A 15951-nucleotide genomic window follows, 5' to 3' on the forward strand; every position below is an offset into this window, starting at 1 on the left:
AACTTCTATATAGACTATAAGCCCATGTTGTATTTAAAATTTAATAAAGGTATATGTAGATAATATACAGGGTGTTTCATTAATAATTCTCCATATAGTAACTGGAGAAACCTTAGCACAAAATACGAAGATTTAACCTAAAACACTTAAATAAAATGTGGTTCCTTACTGAGTTACAGGGTGTTTTATCTAAAAATTTAAAGACTATTTTTGCTCAGCATTTTAAAACTATTTGACGTATCCTTTTCATACTTGGCAGGAAGTATAGGTACTGTACAAACTACTAAATTATGTTAAACAAAAGTTTCTTTCTATTACCAGAGGCGTACGACGGGGAAAGTGAATGGTTGACCCTTTCCAAATTCTACGCCACAGGCGAAATTGCTATTTTAGTTCAATTTTTGGATTCTCCAATACTTTCTATGACAATAATATACTCTTCATTCGTAACGATAAAGTCATTAGTTTTCGAGATCTTTGAAGTTAAAAATGAAACGACACGGTTATTTTGATTAATGTATTGTGTCGCTTCAATTTTAATTTCAAATATCTCGAAAACTAATCATTTTATCGTTACGAATGACGAGTATATTATTTACATAAAAGTATAGCAAAATCAAAAAATTACACTAAAATAGCAATTTTGTCAGTGTCGTAGAATTTGGGAAGGGTCCACCAGTCACTATCCCCTGTCGTACGTCTCTGGTAGTAGCTAGAAACGTTTATTTATCTTAATTTAGTAGGGTGTACAGTACCTACACTTTCTGCCAAGTATGATAAGGATACAACAAATAGTTTTAAAGTACTGGGTACAAATAATTTTTAAATTTTAATCATATGAATCATATAAATTAATCAAAATAACTGTGCCGTTTCATCTTTAACTGCAAATATCTCGAAAACTAATGACTTTATCGTTACCAATACAGAGTATATTATTTAAGTAGAAAGTATTGGAGAATCTAAAAGTGGCACTAAAATAGTAATTCCTCCAGTGGCGTAGAATTTGAGAAGGGTATACCATTCACCATCCCCTGTCGTACGCCTCTGGTAGCAGTTAGGAACGTTTGTTTATCATAATTTAGTAGGGTGTCTAGTAGTCGCACTTTCTGCCAAGTATGAAAAGGATACGTAGAATAGTTTTAAAATGATAAGCAAAAATAGTTTTTAAATTTTTAGATAAAACACCCTGTAACTTAGTAAGGAATCACATTTTATTGTGTTTTATAAGTGTTTTAGGTTAAATCTTCGTATTTTGTTCTAAGGTTTCTCCAGTTAGTATATGGACAATTATTAATGAAACACCTTGTATAATCTTTTATTGTTAAAATATTGTTGTATCTCCTTGTTGGTGGGACACCCCAATTATCACATGGTGTGAACCACTACTCTGGCAAATAGCTGCAACTGATGCTGTAGCAAGCCTACAATGTTAGCTACTACCACAATGGATCAACTTCTCCATTGAAGCCTATATGCATCCACAAGTGAAAACTACACTTAGCTCTCCTCCCGAAGAGACAATATATATTATAAGTGCTATAAGAATAATTTTAAAATATGTACGAGGACAAGACCGGGTAATCATAAGTTAATAGGCTTATGTGAACTTTTTCGTATGTGGTAATTTTTGGTGTTTGCGGCTAGAGTCATTTGTTGTTCCTCTTTATATAACTTCTTTAGATGCTCAATCCATCCATCTTTTTCGATGTATTTTAAGTATATTAACTCCACCTAAATATATCTACCTAGGCACTGAACACACTAGCACACACATTTGCCTTTGAAAGGGGGGAGGGGACTTCCAATGAAACAAAAACGAAAAGACATAAAAAAGATAAACCCAAACTATATAAAAGACATAAATAATAACTTATATGCATTAACTTCCCTTAATGTTCCTAACTAGCGTGTTTATTGGGTTGAATTTTTCTGTCTGTGGTTTAAGTTTCATGTCAGCTAATATATTTCATATTTCAACAATTTTTTTCTTTAATTTTGGACCGCGTTAGGAGGAGAAATTTCCCCTTTTTCTCTCCACGTAGATACGCCACTGTACCTAGGCCAAATTCTGAAACTTGACAAAGAGAACCAAAGTGCATAAACCACTAGAAGAGCAAGACAGGCATGGGAAAGATTTGGAAAACTTAGTTGGATACTTAAGAACCGCAAAATATCTAAACACTTGAGGAGCAAAATATTCAACCAGTGCATCGTCCTATCATGATAAATGGATGTCAAAGATGGACCCTAACCAAGGCAAATATGAATAAACTAGCCACAATAGAAGGGGTAACAGAAAGAACAATGTTAGGTATACAAATGCCAGATAAAAATAGGAACGAGTGGGTAGGATCAAAAACAGAAGTAGAGGATATCACAACAAAAATTACCAAACTCAAATAGAGCTTTGCAGGCCACACTGCTAGACAAAAAGACCAACGTTAGAACCCTACAATACAACATTGGAGACCTAACAAAAGTAGAAGTTCAAGAGGAAGACCACATGGGTACATAATAAACAGATGGGTAGATAAACAAAAGAATAGCCGGAAGAAATTGGAAGTAGGTATGTTACTCAGGATAGAGATGGCTGGAAGGAGTTGGAAGAAGCCTATGTCCAAAAATGGACCACAGAAGGCTAAGAAGAAGAAGAAAAAGAAGAATTCTGACCTAAATGATGCATGCTTGCATCATTGGCATAAATCTTGCTTGGAATTTAGTCTATTGCTAAATCGACCTTGGAAAGTACTGACTCAAACTTATGGATTACTCATCTTCGCCGAGTACCTACTTTGTTTTTTTTTGACAAACTAAATAATTCAGGAATATCTTCTGAATATTTAATGACGACAAGTGGTATTTTGGTGTTCGACCCCAATATTAAACGTTCAAAATTAATATTTTTTGTTCAGGAGAACTTCGAAATACCAGCTTTTGATGTTTAATTGATATTTTTTTTTCGAAATTATTTGAAAACCCATAATGTAAAGCTTCAAATTTTTAAAATTCACTCTTGCGTCTATTTTGATAAAATTGTGAAAACATCAAAACTTTTTGAGTAGTTTCTGTTGAAGTGATGTTCTTCATTAATACATTTTCCCGTCGATGTTTCAAGAAACAAAGAACTCCCAACGCAAAAATAAATCCGGGTAATTGGTAAAAGTTTCGCCGATACAAAAGCCAGAATTTCGAACCAATTATTGATAACTCGAGGCCTCTGGTGTAAAAATAAAGTAGGAGACTAAACAAAGACGCTTTTTAACCGAAGAGTCGGCCAGAAAAGTCGAGCTCGTCATTAAATGGAAACAAACGCCAATTTTCCATTGTTCGTTCTGCATGGCCAAATTGAAAATACTAACAAATGAAACTCTAAAAATAAGAGTAGATATCGATTGAAAAAAGACAACAATACTGGTAAATTGGGGAGCGATTGTGAACTCTGATTGTCGTTTACCCTGATGGAACGGCTTTGATGTCGCTTTTTAATCAGTCTCGAAACATCCCGAAGAGTTTTCTTTGACATTTGACCGGGTAATCCCTCTTTTATATTCCGCAAATCTAAAGACCTGCCTTAGATTATAGTTTTATCTACCATACCATGCTGCCGCCGTACTCAATGATGACAAACAATTCTGATTCTTAAACCTTTCCAATATTCCCCTCTTTAGGATTATTAGCATTAATGTCATATTAATTTCATAATAATAATTAAAAAAGGAGTAAATACTTATATTATCCATTTTGCTAATCGATTTTACTTGTTTTATTTATCTTATGGTTCAAAGTTAATACCTACCATTCTTTTTCTCCTTCTTCTTCCAATTCTTTCCATTTTTTAAAGCATGTCTTACGTTACATCTTCCTTTTAGTTTGTAATTTATTATATGTTTCTTTGTCTGTCTCTCTCTCTCTCTCTCTCTACTTCATTCACTTCTTACGGATTATGGTAGGGGAGCCCAAGCAGGGATTTTTGCAGTTACTCGAGCGCGTCAGATTAGCATATGGGGAGAAACCTGGTACCCTGCAAATGTACCTCTACCATATATTGGCTCTTAACACAGGGGAGTTCGTTAAGGGGGGCCCGAAAAAAAATCTATCCTTAAAAATACTCGAAAATGTCAGATGAAGATAAGGTAAGTTAAGTACATGCAAAAGACTGTATATTTCAAAAATCTGACGATTTGAGCCTGGCGTAAGGAAATGGGTGAGTCCCAAAGTTTCACAAGAAAAAAGCGAATATTTCGCGAAATGAATTACAGATCGAAAAACTAAAAAATATGTGCAAAATATTTATTAAAAATCTATCGAATGATACCAAACACGACTTCCCACGGAGAGGGGTGGGGGGTAAATTTAATATTTTAAATACGAATCCCGCGATATTTCGCGAAATGAACATCAGATCGAAAACCTGTAAATACACTTATTCAATACTTTTGAAAAATCTCTCGAATGGCACCAAACACGACCCTCCACGGAGGTGGGGTGGGAGGTTACTTTAAAATCTTAAATAGGAGCCCCCATTTTTATTGCAGATTTGTATTCCTTACGTAAAAATAAGTAACTTTTATTCGAAACATTTTTTTCGAATTATGGATAGATGGCGTTATAATCGGAAAAAACGATTGTTGGAAATGGAAAATTAAATTAAAAATGGAAAGTCCCCACTAAAATGGAAAACTTTACTTAACTTTTTTTTGGTTTTAGGACCTACTCTTCACCACCCAATAGGTCCCCAAAGCGCTCGAGTGACTGCACATTTAGCATACTTTGCTCCCCTACTATCACTGGGTACCGGTGCATTTCTTAGCTCAAAGTGAAAGATGGCTGATTGGCTGGATCAGTCCTCTGTTTTATTAAGTCATTCTGTCTCTGTAAGTATTTTCCATCACTCTCTATTTCTCTCTCCGTGTGATCTTTCTCCATTTCAGACCAATTCGTTCAAAATCTCTTGTTACAGTTCTTCTTCAGCTACTATCTGGTCTTCTTCTTATTCTTCTTGTTCCGTCTGGTTGGTGTTCGAGTGCCTGTCTGGTTATATTATTTTGGTCTTTCTTTAGTGTATGTCCAATCCATTTCCATTTCCTTCTTTTAATTGTGGCTGCTATTTTACCTTGTTTTGTTCTTCTCCATAGTTCTGAGTTTGATATTTTATAGGGCCAGTATATTTTTAGGATTATTTTTCTCAGCGATTTATTTATAAATATTTGTAGTCGAGGAAATGAAGCATTTTGGCTCGCAATTTTTTCGTTTATCGTGGATTTACTTGAAATTTTCAAAGAAGGTAGGGAATAGTCCAAGCATCATTTTCTATATCATGCCGCTGTACGCTAAAACCTTGGGTGTGGTTACCACCCCATCTCGGGGGCGGGAATTTTTTATTACATTTAAATCATGTAGATCGGTGTAGAAGGTAATTCTAAGAAAAAAATGTTTTTTAAATTTTCTTCGTAAAACTAATATTTTTCGAGTTATTCGCGCTTGAAAGTAACAGTTTTTCGACGAAAAAATCGACTTTTTTAGAGGGTGTTTTGAGAATACCTCGAAAATATGCATTTAATCAAAAAAACTGTACATATCAAAATTGTATCTTTTAGTAACACAAACCAAATTCTTCTTCTGTAATATCTTTAAGACTAATACAAACCGAGATACGGCATGTTAAAAGTTAGCTTTTTTCGTCAAATGCATAATTTGAAATATTCAAAGCCAAATAACGGAAACACTTTGCATTTTTCGAGGAAAACTTAAATAATCTTTTTTCAAGTATACAGTTAGGGCGTTGAAAAAATAATAATAAAAAGTTTCTATCATGAAAATTAAGTGACTTATGATTAAAAAAAGGTCGGTACCTGCTTTTCTCTATGAAAAAATCAGTGAAGACAACCCCCTAACTACCCTCCTAAATAAAAATGTGTCTTCAACTTTCTGCAATTTCTTTTATACTTGTATTATCAATACACTTAAGAAGTTTGACCAATTTAAAAGGCCAAATTTTAGAAAACTTGGAGTTTAAAGGAAAATTGATTTTTTGCAATTTTCTATTTTTCACCTTTTACTTCATAATATCTCCGAAAATACTGGAGATACGAAAAAAATGATATATCACTAAATTCTAGATTTTTTTTTAATAACTAAAATTCCTTTGTGCATAGATTTTTATTATGGTGAACAGTTAGCGAGATATAGCTGTTTAAAACCTCTATTTACGAGCAAACACCCCCTTATTGGAGCCCTTTAAACCCACCCCTATTAAAAACTAAGAAATCTTACGGAATTTAGTTTACACAGTCTTATAGCTTATAGCTCTTTAAAAATACCACAAAATAATTTTTGAAAAAACTTTTTATCGCCAAAAATGAAGGAGCTATGTTTATAAAACCAATTTTTTTTTCGAAAAATTCGAATAGTCTGCTTATGGATCATTTTCAATGTATGTACATATTATAATACCACAGAACCGGTTCGTATACTGGAAGATGACTAAAAAACTATTTGTATTTCTATTTGTACATATTTGCAAATTCGTATATTTGTGTAAATAAATGTTTTTGTAATTCTTTAATTCTACTTTTTTTATCTGTATAGATCTATTAAATTATCTACTTATAAAATTTGTAATGTTATTAAAGGTGGTTTTTAACGGTTGAAATATTATGATATTATATCCTAAAGCATAAAACAATCATTATTTAACCAATAAAAACCAAATTTTATCCATATTAAAGTTTACAATGTTTTTATATAATTTTTGACAATAAGGAGTACTTTGCACCCCTAAAAATAATCAACGCCCTTAAGCATAATATAGAATATGAAGTACAGGGTGAGATGATCCTAATCCCAAATTTTTATGTAAATCGGTGCAAGCCGAAATTATTCTTTTAGGATAAGTAAATTTTTTATATATAGCTCCAACAAGGGTGATTTTAAGGGTTGAAATGTTATGATAGTATATTTTAAAGCATAAAACAATCATTATGTACCTAATAAGAACCAAATGTTGACAATATTAAAGTTTATAATGTTATTTTAAAATGTTTTACAATTAGGGGTAGTTTTCACCCTTAAAAAAACAAAAGCGTACAACGGCTCAATATAGAAAATGAACTAGAGGGTGTAATGAGCCTAATCCAAATTTTGTACAAATCGATGCTGGACGAAAAAATTGCGAGGTTTTGCCATTTTTTTCAGTTTCATTTCCTCGACTATTGTAATCTTTTGATATTTGTTCTTCCTGTCTCCCAAATTCTGCGCCATGCAAAAATATACTTTTAATACAGATGTTAAATATTGTATTTTAGTTAATTCTGATATATCACGTGTGTTTCAGATTTTCTTTAAGGAGTTAAGGGCATGCTTTGTCTTTACCATTCTTTTTTCTAAATCTGATTTTCTATCGCCTTTTTTTTCATAATTGATCCCGGATACGTAAATCATCTTTTTCTTCTATTTGCCTTCCATTGTGTGTGCTTTTTTCCCGTGTCTGCTAGCGTGGTCCTTACCTATATCCCTTTGCTGGAGCTATCATATACACTACAGAACTGGATATGTATCTGAACTTCGTTACCTGTTCACTTCGGTCTACTGAAGTGAAAATGTCCACTCCAGTAACATGGACACGTCAGGCAAGAATTATCCATGTGATTGTTAGAGAAGGAAGCTCCAACTATCCATGGACCAGATTAATTGGCATGTATGATTCCATGCTCAAAAGAACCAAAATGAGACAAAAGAATCAAACTGACTATCTACAGCACATTGATTAGACCCATAAGAGCCTATAGTTGTGAAACCTAGGTAATGACAAAAAAGATGATGCCCAACTCAGGATATTCGAGAGAAAGATTCTGAGAAAAGTCTACGGTCCGGTGCAAGGGAAAGACGGCACATGGAGAGTCAGGAGAAACGACGAGGTTAATGAATAGAACGAATGAATGAAGAATGAGTATAATATTGTAAGATTTGTCAAAGGCCCAGAACGACAAGGTTGGATAACTTGGATAACCTGAAAACCATGAATATAAGACAATGGAGGAGAAGGGCACAAGAGAGATCTGAATGGAAGGACATAGCCAGTCAGGCAAATACCCATCCAGGGTTAGGATGTCAAAAAAAAAGAAGAAGAAGAAGACCGCAAAGTTATGAAGAATAATAACGATATTTTTCCAATGTGTTTCATTTTTATATAAAAAATTCAAATAAGGAATACAGTTTTCTTATAATATGTATCAAGATAACTCTTCTGTAACAGTAACAATTTTTTCTACCTAAAATTCAAATTGTGCAATGTACATCCTGAACAGTGAACAAATACTCACTCCACCAACCACTTCAGAATAATTAACCGAGCACGGAGCCCAATAAACGCGTTAAAATCCCCCCTAAAAATCCACATTCGCTCACCGTGGCGGAAAGAGAAGAGCAAATAACAAATACCCCGTTATTCGTGCCACCGGCCATAGCAGTATTTTAATTAATTAATTAATGAATAATTAACCCGAGGGCGGAGCGCAATCTCAGATGAGGCTAATTGAAGTTAGCGGGGACAAGGGAACACAGCCAATTACCATTTTAACTCTCTCTGTGCTCTTTCGTGATGGGCACAACGCGATAAATACTAGCGTGGTGACACAAAAATACCGTAACAGATAACTGTATACGTAGAAATAAATCCCCTTATTATTATTTATTTCAAACAAGATAGCATTTTACTCTCGTTCTGCAGATAAAAAAAATATTTCAAATTTATCTAGTTAAAAGCAATGTTCTTCTAGCAGTGATTAGATATCATTAGTGAAACAGCGTTGGATATTGATGGTATAACATTGATGGTACACTATTTTTGGTTCAATTTCAACCTCACCTGCTCAAGAGATGACAGTTGGTCACACGTTGCACCATGCTAGATAACCAACGAGGCTCTAGTACCGTAAATTATACCTATACTAGATCCAAGCTAGAGGATCTAGTATAGGCGATATAACCTTAGTTAGGTAGGTACCATAAAATTTAGAATTTAAATATTAAAATATATAATAAAAAAATATTAAAATAAGATAAACTACATTGTTCGGGAATTCTTATTTCTTTATTTTATATTGAATATCATCCTAATATTTAATTTATTTCGGGTAGAATAAGTTTTAGATAATTTAATAATTATATTTAGTTGCTTTTCTCTGCCCTCTTTAAAATGATGCAGAATAACCTTACGTAATCATTTATTTCATACAAAAGCGCGATATCAATTTTACTCATCCACATGCACAACAATCGCTTTGCGCATCATATACATATGGACACGCTCCGTTGAGTACCTTTTTTGGTAGTTGAGGACATTTTTCATATCTAATTTGAGTAGAGCTGGTAGTCCCGGCACCAGAATCGGGCGTGGGAGGCCTCTCTGCGTTAAATTAATAGATTTTCGAAATTTCCACAGAGATTAACCCGCCGGATCCTTTGATAGTGACCACTGGTTTACGTAAACGGATAATAACCAGATATTGTATTATACAAGCAAGCATCTATGCTATATATACAATATTAAGCAAGCATAATGCCTTGCCCAAATTTGTAAAGAAATGAAGGAATATAAAGATGATATACTAGGTCTCAGTGAGACACGGTGGAATGAAACAGGACAATATATCAACATGGACTTACTGATATACTCTGGTGAAACGGATGGAAATAGGCATAAAAATGGAGTAGGAAACTTGTTTGATTAAGCCACAAAAAATTCTCTCAATGAATGGAAACCAGTTTTAGACCGAATAATCATTGCAAGGATTAAGACCAAATTAAAGTAGGTAACACTGATTGGGTGCTATGCATGAACAGAACAAGTAATTGAACAAGAAAAGGAGGCTTTCTTCGAATGCCTTAAAGCAATATTAAAACAAATTAGAAGATCCAATATAAAAGTAGTGATGGGAGATTTTAATGCCACGGCTGGCACTGACAATACCAACCTAGAACGCGCGGCACTTATGTCTTTCCTAGATATCAGATCATGGAAAGAAGCCGATGCGGCCAGTGATCACTATCTGATGATGGCCGAAATTTGATTCAAGACAGCTAGGAATAGAGAAGAACCGAACATACCTATACGAAAAAAGTTTAACATTGATAAACTACAAAACAATGAGACGAAAATAGAATGCGTTAGAAAACTGCAAAAATTGGGCGAAAGGCATGACAAAAATTGGGAAAAAATAATTAACAATGCCTTTTTGAAACAAGTTAAAACATTTTTGACCTAAAAAATACGTAAAGAAAGACTCAACACAATAATCTAAAACTAATAAATTCCAGAACGAAATTAGCAGAGTAGAAAAGAATTAGAAACAGTTACAGTGAAGCGAATAATGTCAAGAAGACAGCAACGAAAGACAAAAGAAAGGGGGTACAAAATCTTGCTTAAGAAGCGCGAGTGGTCGGAGCTTAAGTCCTTAAGGTGCTTAAGAATATCAAAACACGAGACAATTGTATCATAACAAACAATTAGCCTACAAAAAATAATGCTACCACCAACCCATTGTTAAAAGCAATACAGGTGAAGAGATAACATAGCCACAGAAATAAGTCAAAAGATGCCATGAATATTTCAGTACTAACAACGCAAGAAATGACCGTAAAAAACTGAAAGTGCACAAAGCAACTGTTTCTTTATTTTTTAAAAGCTTATCCTTACCCAAGCCCAACAACAGAGCTATACAAACTACTCTTGCAAAGGGCCTGGAGAGAGGAAAAGTTCCCCAAAGAATGGAAAACGGGACTTTAACGGGATAATAAAGATATCAAAAAAGAGTGACTAAAGATATTGAGATTCGTGGAGAGGAATAACACATCTGAATTTCAACAGCCATAATTATAAACAATCGATTGACAAAGATTGTGGAACTTATGTTAAGGAAGGAACAGGAAGGAGCGATGTTACATCAGATCAAACCGATCATGCATAGTCCAAATTAACACACTTAGAGTAAGAGTAGAATCCTAAGAACTCTAACCTAGAATTGCAGAAATTCAAGTCCCCTCTCTTTTTATGCTCTGTGGACTTTAGGGAGCTTTCGACATGCTCGTACATTTGATCAGATAGAAAGCACTGTAGACAAGAAGAATCACAGAAAAAATACTAAATCAGATCAAAAACCTCTAAAATAATACAGGAAGCAAAATCCCATACAAGGGCATAACATCTGACCCAATAGCTGTGCTAAACGAAGTAAAACGGCATAATTACGCTGATGATATCTAGCTTTAAGCACATACAAAATATTACATGCTACTCAAAGTAAACAAATTACAAGCGATTTGGTACCGGAAACAACCAACCTATTGTGATCGAAAACCAGGAATTTGAGAGGTTGGTGGAATTTGTATAAGTGGGCAGCATAATTGACTGTAACAGTTGTGCAGAGCGTGATCTGCAGGAAAGAATTAATAAGACTTATATTGCATTATTATCATGCATAAATATGAGCTTTCCAAGGTATCTGCAATATTCTTCTCCAATTTCTCATCTCAAAGCTATAAATTCTTGGCGTTCTTGTACGTGAAAGTCTAAATTTCTGCCCAGTATAAAAATATAGAGAATACAAGTGCATTCACCCAGTGGTGTACTGAGCATGGTTCCGCGGAACCAGGGCCAGGGCCCCGCAGGGGCCCTCTTTAACGCGCTTTTTGCTTCGAAGAAGAAAGAAAAAATCGAAGAAAAAATCGGTAACTTATTTTAGCCCGAAAATTCAAAATGAGTTGATAATTCAAAATGAGTTGAAAATTCGAAATGATTTGCTTGGAAACTCAATTAAAAGTAAACAACTCGAGACATTTCAAAAACAGACCAGCTTAGTTAGTTTTTCGATATGTCGAAATTGTGTATGCCGAAGAAAATGTCTTGGATGTTGTAATTAACGAATCATTTTTAGGATTTGTTCCGATAACTGACCAACTGCGTGTACCCTTAGCAATAAAATTTTGACTAAATTATAAACTAAATTAAATATGCATGGACAAACTGCAGGGTCAGGGATGTGATGGGGCAGCAAACATAAGTGGTGTTTATAATGACGTTCAAGCCAAAATTTCGAAAAGGCATCAAAATGCTCCTGTTCAAAGCACTTCATATAGTTTTAAATGATTCAGTCAAAAATATTTAAACTTTCCTGTGATCATTGATATGTGTTCAATATTTTTATATGTTTATTCCACATTTTTTTGTGTTTGCACCAGCTTCATGCATTTTATTTTGATAAAAGTCGTTTTTGGTTTTTTTAACAAACTATTAAGCTTATTTCTATAGTTTTTATAATTAACATTAAGTATTAACGAAAATTGCTTTATTAATTACTTTTTAAGAAAATCTCGTCGTTTGATTAAGAATAGCAACCCCACCGTTATCCAAGGTTTTATTTTTGATATTTTTTTATTTAAGCGTTGTATCTCCCTAGAGGTTGGTACTTAATTATTTTTAAATATATCATATACAATTTAAGAATCTATTTTGTTCATATAAATATCATTCCAATGCTCATTTTTTAAAAGCTGTTTTAGTTTTCCGATATTAAGGTGTTTAATTATGACTGGAGATTTGGGTGTAGAACATTTTTGAGTTTAGTGATCAGTCATGTCATTATGAAAAACGATAGGATTACTATTAATTTTCTGTTTAAAATTAGCTTGAGTTTTTATAAATATATGACATAATATAATGATGATTCATATTTAATGTTTATTAAAAACTTTTGATATACAATGTGTATTTTAATTGGGCGTGCCCGCATCCCAACTGCATCAACTCTGATCTACCGGTACGCCACTGCATTCACCAATCAAACCTTGCTATTCTAATAGATAAATCTGTCTTTCCAAACTTTATCACCTTTTGCCATAAAAATGCATTTATGAACTTGTGCTACGGAGTTGCCATCGTTGCCACTAGATCTGAAATAGTTTAAGAGGTCTACTATCTGGTATTCTTGACAGTGTCATAATTTATTACATGTAAATAATGAAGCACTCTGAAATAAAAGATTTAAGAAATTATCGTATCTAAGAAAAACTGTTCCATAGAATACAATGTTACTTCTTGGTCCCTCTAGTCGTCCTGATGTCCTTCTAGATCCCCGCAGTAGTATTCGTAAGTAAGCGACAATAATAGTTTGAATTTAGCCTGCGTTGGCACTTTGCATGAAAGCTACGGATATATTTTACAACGACGGAGCAACGAAGGGGCAAAATAGCATTTGAAGTGGTTTAGTACATTAAGGTTTATTGTAATTTCACTTTCAGTAAAACCATAATATATCCAGTTTTTGTAGAGACAAATAGACACAAAGAGAATCTTTGTTTCATAAGGGGCTATCCTAGTGTAAAAGTACGAAATTCATATACTTTTTTGGGAATTTCTAAAATAAAAAGTATTGTACCAATTGTTTTGTAAATTTGCATGAGCGTTTATTATAAAAAGAAGTATATTCATAAAAAAATATTAAAAATTAAACGATTTATGCGCCATCTACTGGCACCGTGAAAATAAAAACATAGCTCCACTGCTGCAGGGATTGGGACTAATTGAGATCCTGAAACATAAAATTTTAAAGTTATTATTGAAATATAAGTTATTTTCTATACTTCTTCTTCTTAAAGTTCCCTCTCCTATCGGAGGTTGGATATCATAATGGCTATGGTCACTTTGTTGGCTGCTGCTCTGAATAGTTGTAATGAACTACAGTTAAACCATTCTCTAAGGTTCCTCAGCCAGGAGATGCGTCTTCTTCCTATGCCTCTTCTTCCTTGGATCCTTCCTTGCATAATAATTCTCAGCAACTCATATTTTTCTCCTCTGGTAATGTGACCCAAATATTCCAGTTTTCTAGTTTTTATACTTTTCATAATTTCTAACTCCTTATTTAAACGTCGTAGCACTTCAACATTGGTAATCCTTTGAACCCACTGAATTTTCAATATTCTTCTGTAACACCACATTTCGAACGCTTCTATTCTTCTTATGTGTTGTCTCTTCAATATCCAAGCTTCCATTCCGTATAGCAATATAGAAAATATGTAGCATCTTAGAGCCCTCAATCTGAGAGGCAACTGAAGGTCTTTGTTTGTAAGCAGTGTCTTCATTTTTATAAATGCTTGCCTTGCAGTTTCAATTCGGACTTTAATTTCTTTGCTTTGGTCATTTTTGTCATCAACCCAGGTTCCCAGATATTTGTATGTCTTAACTTTTTCTATTTGGGTTTGCTCTATCATTAACCTTTCATTTCCATGTTCTGTTTTTGAGACAATCATAAATTTAGTTTTTTTCTTGTTTATTTTTAGTCCGTATCGAATGCAATAATCGTTAATTCTATTTAGCAATTCTTGTAGTGATTCCAGGGTGTCTGCCATTATAACGGTGTCATCAGCGAATCTTATGTTATTTACTATTGTTCCGTTTATAGAGATTCCATCACTTAGCTCCGCTATCGCTTCCTGAAATATGGCTTCACTGTACAGGTTAAACAGTAGCGGCGACAGAACACAACCCTGTCTTACTCCTCTCTTTATATCAATATTCTCGGACTCCTGTTCTTCTATCTTTATATTGGCCTTTTGATTCCAATACAGATTGATGATAATTCGTAGATCTCGTCTGTCTATATCTCTGTTTTTCAATAATTCTATTAGTTTTTCATGTCGGACCCTGTCGAACGCTTTTTCGAAGTCGATGAAACAGGAGTAAATATCCAGGTTCATATCTAAGCATCTTTGAGAGAGGACATTAAACGCAAACAATGCCTCTCTTGTTCCAAGTCCTTTGCGGAACCCAAATTGGGTATCATCCATATCATATATTTCTTCTGTATAATCTTCCATGAATCACCTTTAGAAATATTTTGAGGGTATGGCTTATTAGTGATATTATCCTGTAGTCCGAACAATCTTTGGCGTATATTGTTTTTGGTATTGTTACAAAGGTGGACACCAACCATTTCTGAGGGATTTTTCCGGTTTTATATACTTCATTAAACAGATCCAGTAGTACCGGTAGAGTTTCTATACTAGAGGTTCCCAAATTATTTTTCTCGTAGACCACTTTAAAAAATTACTGGTTTCGGTGGACCCCCTGCTGCTACATTTTTACCATACTTCCAATGAAAAACCAGGGGGGGGGGGTAAAAATAAGACATTGAAGGTCTTTTTCGTCTTCTTTTCTTTTCTCAAAATATCATTTTAAGCGATTTTACAGTGGTTTGGAATCTATTTAAACAAATTTGCATTTTTTATCGTAAATTATCAATTGAAAAAATTGTGTTTTAATAGAAGGGTTATCCAAAATGTGATTATTAGGCATTATAACAGATTTTTTGTTTTAAAACAAGTTGTTGTTCAAACTTTAGCGTAGAAAACGGTAAAATACTGTTTTTTCCATTTCAGCCATTCCCAAAATACATGTTCTTCTATTTGGATGAAAATTTGCCCACAGATATCCAAAACACAGGACTTTAATGGTTAAAAGAATTTGTATAGTTTTACAATACAAGAAAAGTTACATGCAATAAAGAGTCAAAATTATATAGTACAGTCGAGTTAGCATTTGATCTTGCATGCCGAGCTACCCAAACAAGATTCTATTTTTCTAATCTTAAGGGGGTCAATATTAGTGTAAATTTAAAATCGCGAATAAAGGAGAACCGTTTTTGCTCAATATCTCCGCCATATTTAACTTTTCGACAACAAGTGTAAGGACTGAAGTTGTGGAAAATATGATTTCATATAATTTATTCTATTATAAATTTTTTTGTGCCGTCGATATTTTCTGAGTTATGGGGGAAAGAGTGACAGTTACAGCATAATTATTGAATTATCTCGTTTATTATTAGTTTTATAACAAAAATGTACCTATACAAAAATGAAGAGAATTAAATTTTATAGAATTTTGATTTCTTTCAT

The sequence above is a fragment of the Diabrotica virgifera genome, chromosome 2 (assembly GCF_917563875.1).
Source record: "Diabrotica virgifera virgifera chromosome 2, PGI_DIABVI_V3a".
NCBI classification, from domain to species: domain Eukaryota; kingdom Metazoa; phylum Arthropoda; class Insecta; order Coleoptera; family Chrysomelidae; genus Diabrotica; species Diabrotica virgifera.